The following is a 6944-nucleotide window of genomic DNA, read 5'->3' on the forward strand; positions in this document are numbered from 1 at the left end:
AGGAGAGAACGATAATTGTCAATTGATGAAAATGAGTAAAGTATCGTTTATAAATGGGCAACCTTGTTATAAAATTTTTAAAGACTTTTAAAATTTCAAAGTACAAAAAAAATTAAAAAAAATGGTATGCGAAAGCAAGAACGTATCCTTCCATCACAAGGTCATTTCTAATTTACTAGTGGCTCAAGCCACAAATGCTTGTGTGACCAACCTTACATTATCACAAAAAAATAAAACTTCACAAGACAATTGAAAAACCTTAATAAAAAAGTGAGGCAAAAAACTTGAAATTGTATTTACTTCAATCCAAGATTACATATCCAGTGGTTGTTTGATAGCTACACAGCCAGGGAAAGTAATTTCTCTACAAAGAAAAGATCGTTCCTTCCTTTTGCGCACTACTCTTCCATTGATTATCAAAGCAAGAAGAACTAAGTAGTCACGTAAGTTGGCAAGGGACCAGTCATCATTCACCCAATTTTGTCCTGCCTTTTTTAAAATTTTGAGCGACTACCCCAAAAATTGATCCCAATCAAACACATGGCCTCAAAAGGTTAGAAACAACAAAGATTAAGAGATTCAACCATTCAAATTCCCCATTCCCATCTTCTTGATCAAGAAAACTTGAAAATTTTCAAAAAAAATCCAAGAAAGTGGATCAAAATCAAAGCTCTAATACAAATTAAAATGGATCTAGACCAAATATCAAAGAAATCAACACATAAAGTCCAAATCTAGCATCTATTAATGAGCATCAAAAATATATGAGAAATCCATGTGATTATTATGAAAAGAGAAGGAAAACCACATGCACATGTAGCAAAGAAGGTATGTGCATAAGTCTTAAGTGATTTAACCTCTCACCCATGAAGATGGCTTTCAAGCTTGCCATCAGCGATAGACCGTGAAAGGCCATCTCCATGAAAGGAGCCAAGAGTACATGTAAGTGTCCAAGATATGAATGACTAAAAGATACCTACAATCAACCCAAGGCTCTATTTATAGTAGCCTTGCCCATCGCCCATTATTTACATATTTTGGACCTTAGTTTTGCTTCATTACATTTGCTGAGGAGCAAAATAACAATGCTTAGTAGCGAAAATAAACCTGCAAAAAAAAAAAAAACCTTGGGGCAAACTAGGAAGTTCTCACAGAACTCCCTAATCTACCCCAGATTTAAGAAAAAGTCATATGTCCTAGCTTCATGCATAGAGCTTTATGAAGCTTCAGGAATCTTTATGCAAACAGGCTTCATGAAGCTCTATGAAAAGATGCAAGGGAGAAGAGAGCTTGAGATCTTGCAAGCACACACACACACTCAAAAAACCCTAAAAGAGAACACACAAGGTGAGAGGCTAAAAATCTTCTACTTCTTCACACAACACTCAATACACCATATACAAAGATAAGAGTACACAGAATATGAAAGGTACTCAACCAAATACATACTAGGGTTCTCTTCTATAGTGTGAACCCAACTAAATGAGTTGGCACTATGACTATGCCAGTCTCTAGAATGGCTGTCACACAGCCTGTCATCCCACTGACCGCATATCACCCATGATCTCACCAACCATGCCAGTGGTGTAAGTGTGGGGCCTATCCCCCGCCTCACTAGATGAGCTCAATATCTCAACACTCCCCCTTGAGCTCAACTCCATCTCATGTACACCAAGCAAAGCCCTGAATCTACGGAGCTTCTCTGTACCCAATGCTTTGGTGAAGATGTCAGTTACCTGATCCTGTGTGCTGACATAAACAAGCTCAATATCTCGTGCCAAGATCTTATCTTTGACAAAATGTTAGTGGACCTCTATATGCTTCGTGCGAGCATGAAAAACTAGGTTCCTGGCCAACTGTATACTACTAATCTTGTCACAAAAAATGACAACTTGTCTATCCACTGATAGACCCAAATCTGCAAGTAGCTTTCTCAACCAAGCTACCTCACATGCTGCCATAGTAGCACCTCTGTACTTGACCTCTATACTGGATAGAGCAACCATAGGCTGCTTCTTGCTGCTCCAAGTCACAGCAGCACTCCCGAAAGAAAACATGAAGCCACTAGTAGATCTTCTATCTGAGATACTACCAGCCCAATCAGCATCTGTGTACCCATGTACACATATCTCTGTCCCTTTTTCATAAAATAGTCCACAATGCAAAGTAGACCTCACATACCTCAGTATGCGTCTCAATGCATCCAAATGCGGCTTCCGAGGAACCTGCATAAACTAACTCACCAATCCTACAGCATAGCTCAAATCTGTCCTGGTGATCGTCATGTAGATCAAGCTCCCTACTATGCACCTATACATAGTAGGATCCTCCAAAATCTCTCCTGAATCTGCACTCAACTTGCCATTCTGATCCAATGGCACTGAGATAGGCTTAAAGCCTGTCATACCATACTTGGACAACATGTCCAAGCCATGCTGTCTCTGTAGTAATCCAATACCATGTGGTGACCTAATCACCTCAATGCCCAAGATATATCTGAGCTCCCCCAGATCCTTCATCTCAAACTTCTGTCTAAGCAAGATCTTTACATCAAAGATTTCTGCATCATGGTCCCCCGTAATGATCAAGTCATCTACATAGATGACAATAAGCACAACCCCTCTATCACCGTGTCTCACATACAGCGAGAAATCTGCATTGGCTACATGAAAGCCAATAGTGACAAGATATTCAAAAATCTTGTCAGACCATACTCTTGGTGCTTGTTTTAAGCCATACAAGGCTTTCTTCAACCTGCAAACATGAAAGCCAATAGTGACAAGATATTCAGAAATCTTGTCAGACCATGCTCTTGGTGCTTGTTTTAAGCCATAAAAGGCTTTCTTCAACCTGTAAACATGCTCGGGGTGACTCACATCCTCATAACCACAGGTGGCTATAACATATACACCTCTTCCTGCAAATCCCCATGCAAGAATGCATTCTTTACATCCATCTGATGTAAAGAACATTGCTTTGATGTAGCCACTGCTATCACAACTCTCACTGTTGCCATCTTGGCAACTGGGTTGAAAGTTTCCTCATAATCAATGCTATATGTCTGCGCATATATATCCTTTGGCCTACCAATCTAGCCTTGTACCTGCTTATGCTTCCATCACTGTTATGTTTTACTTTGTACACCCACTTGCATGCAATGGCTTTCTTGCCTTCAGGCAATTGCACTAAATCCAAAGTCTCATTTCCATATAGTGCATCCATCTCCTCATCCATAGCTTTCTCCCAACACACATTTCCAATAGCCTCATCAATGCATGTGGGCTCTACAACCTGCACAACTTTTGCCATGTATGCATAGTGATGTGCCACATAACCATCATAGGTAAACCTCTACACATGATTCTTCACTCTCCCAGATGTTCGCAGCTTTGCATTCATGGCTTCTATAGCCTTCTCTACACCAGGTGTTCTCATAACTGGTATCCCAAGCTCCTCATCAAGGCTCATCTCTGAGCCACTAGACTCTCCATCAACATGAGAATGCCCTGCAAAAATGTCAGGCATACTAAGGGGCTCAACCACTTTCTCTTTGCCTTTATGTGATGTACTAATCACATTTGCAGGACTGGTATTATGACATAGCCTGTCACTCCATGGTTTATCAACTCAACCACCACTAGATGAGGACTCTCATGGTCCACTCAAAGACTGTGATTGCTGACTTGCATTTTGTGCAACCACATTTCCACTCACATCAGCCCCAATAGCTTCTTTTTCAGCAGTATACCAGCTGCTCATCTCATCAAAAACAACATCCTTGCTTACCCTCAACTCACCTGTAGTAGCAGGGTTATAACACCTGTATCCCTTTTGCTCAAGGGAATATCCAATAAACACATATTTTTCAGCTTTTGGATCCAGCTTAGTTCTCAGCTCATCTGGCACATGCACATATGCAATGCATCCAAAGACTTTCAGATGAGACAAATCAGGTTTTCTGCCCCAATAAACCTCTCCTCTGGAGTTACATCATGTATGGCTGCAGTAGGGTTCTGTTCATGATGTAAACTGCTGTAGAAACAGTCTCAGCCCAATAGCTATGCAACATATTCTTCTCTTCCATCAATTCTTGTGCAATCTCAGCAATGTGCGTGTTTTTTTGCTCAACAACTCCATTTTGCTGTGGAGTGTATCTGCATGTAAACTGTCTCTAAATACCATTTTTCTTCAAAAATTCAGAGAACTCATTCGAGAAGTACTCTCCCCCTCCATCTGACCTTAGGCACTTTACATATTTTCTTGTTTGCTTTTCAACCATAACTCTGAAATTCTGAACGTTAGTGAACACCTCACCCTTCTCCTTCATGAAGTATACCCACACTTTCCTTGTGTGGTCATCAATAAATGTCACATAATATCTGCTGTAGCCTCCCATAGACATGGTCTTCGTAGGACCCCATACATCTGAATGCACAACATCTAGTGCATTTCTGCTCACATTTCTGTTATGTGGAAATACATGCTTTGTTTGCTTTCCAAATTGGCATGCTTCACATTTTCTGCATACCTTCAACTTTAAACTTTGGCAGCCTTGTCACAATTCCTTTAGTCTGCATAGACTTCATTCTCTGCACATTCACATGTCCAATTCTTTTATGCCAAATGTCTATGTCTGCAACAATTCTTGAACCATTTGCAAACATCATAGCACTCACTTCAGGCATGTTTACATTCAACGTAAACATTCTGCCCACTCTGCTACCTTTTGCAACTAATCTACACTTTTCTTTAAAGTCTTCAACATAACAACCATCAGGGTTAAACCGAACCTGCAAACCTTGATCAATCATCTGGCCAACTAAAACCAGATTCTTTGTTATGTTCGGAACATGAAGTACATCTGTAAGGTACTTCACTTTGCCATCCTGTATAGACAATGGCACATCTCCAACATGGGCAATTGGATGAGCAGTGTCATCCCCTGTTTCTACAAAACTTGGTCTTTCAAGGTTTTTCATCTCCTTGAACCACTCCCTCCATGACTTGTCATGTGGTTCAAAGCACCTGAATCAACGTACCATACATCATCTTTATGTGCTGCTTCAATATTTTCAGACATGGCATTAACAACATGCTGCATATAACAAACAACCTTTCATTATCCTCATTGTTTCTGCTCGAGGATGCATAGTTGTTTTGCTGCAATTTTTCATTTTGCATGTCAGCTTGCTTCTTATAACAATCTGCCTGCACATGTCCAGGCTTACCACAATAAAAGCATCCACGTGTATCATTATACTGCCTTTGCCAATTTCCACGATCTATTTGACTCCCCCTGCCTCTGAATTGGCCTCTTCCACTTGCATGTTGTTGTTGTTGTGAATTTTGGGACTGTTGTTGTTGCTACTGGCCATAATTTTGATTACCTGTTCGGCCACCTCCTTGGCCGCATCCACGGCCTCCTCTACCTCATCCTCTTCCTGAACTTGTGTAGAAGGCCTGTTGCTCTCTGAACTATTTTTGCTTTGTGAAGACTATTGGTCTTCACCCAATCTATTCTCTAGTACACTCAAATGTCACAACCAGTGACCTCAATGTACATACATACACCCAATGGCAACTGTTGACCTCCTTGCAGCACACACAGTGTCTGCACAGCCAATCTGTCTTCCTGCAGTTCTTAAAATAGAGTTCTGCAGAGAATCGATTACTTACCCCCCCTAGAGCTCGAAATCGCCTGTTTTTTGAAAAACAGAGGTCGTAACGTGCCCAAAACGCGTTTTCGGCCCGAAAAATATTGTACAATAGAACTCCGATAGGACAGAATAGTTGCCCTATAGCTTTACCCCCGCGAAGAAAGCTCCTCAATCAGAGATCGTTTGCCGGTGCCTCCTGGAATCAGGTGTATAACGGCATGTGTAACCAAGGGTATAGCCAAACACTTTGAAAATAAAATTCTAGAATTCCAGAGAGCTCACAATATTTCCTTGAGAACAAAGGATTAGGTTTTTTTGTAATATAATAACACAAAAAAACACAAAATGTAATACAATCAAATATGGACTTAATCAAGACTAGCAAATTGAGAATTGTTTAATGCACATCGGCCACATCTTCCATCAAATACATACATGCTAATTGGTCTATCTCAAGATCCATATATCCCATTGCAAGACCAACAAAAAAATCTATCCCACTTCTAGTGGACTTGACATCATCATCATCACCATCATCATTATGCCTAGATTCAATTCCTTCCTCATCATCTTGGATAGGGACAACTTCATCTTGATTAGTTGGTGGTATCTCACATTCTTGATCTTGTACTTGACCCTCCGCGTGTGCATTTTTGACTACTACAAGTTTGTCTATGAGCTTTTTAACATACCTATCTTGAAAAATACTCTTTGAATGGGGATAAACTTGTATGACATACCACCATTTCTTGTCATTTATATCCACGTAAAATAAAACCTTAAGAAGAAACACATATAGAGTGTAAGTTAAACATGCATAAGGATGATATTGTAAGATTCCTCCCTCCAGATTTTGAGGTGTGCAGGTGTAAGAACCTCCCCTTCTGATCTTATAATTATTCCCCTCTCACAAATAAAAGAAAGATCATGTTTTACCCTGTTTTGGCCTGGAGAGAGAAAATGTCTAAAGGGAGGAAATTCAAAATTGAGATATTTTTGGATATAAAAATCCTCCTAGTGTCTAAAATGGTTTCCCCTCAAACAGAAATTCAAAAAGAACTTTCCAATGTGCAATTGGAATTAATTGAAAATAGGTAAAAAGGACCTTAGCCTAAGGGTCTAGATTTTCAGAAATTTTTGGATTATGGTCCAATTAAGGTTCCTATGGACCAATAAGATTAATCCAAATGTAGGGAGGAGATAAATTGAAGAATAAAAGAAAAACCCCCAAAAATGAGTAAATGCTCACATAAGATGAAGAGTCGACTGAGTACAAGGTTTATTAGT

The sequence above is a fragment of the Cibotium barometz genome, chromosome 64 (assembly GCF_041138505.1).
Source record: "Cibotium barometz isolate CiBa-2024 chromosome 64, ASM4113850v1, whole genome shotgun sequence".
Lineage (NCBI taxonomy): Eukaryota > Viridiplantae > Streptophyta > Polypodiopsida > Cyatheales > Cibotiaceae > Cibotium > Cibotium barometz.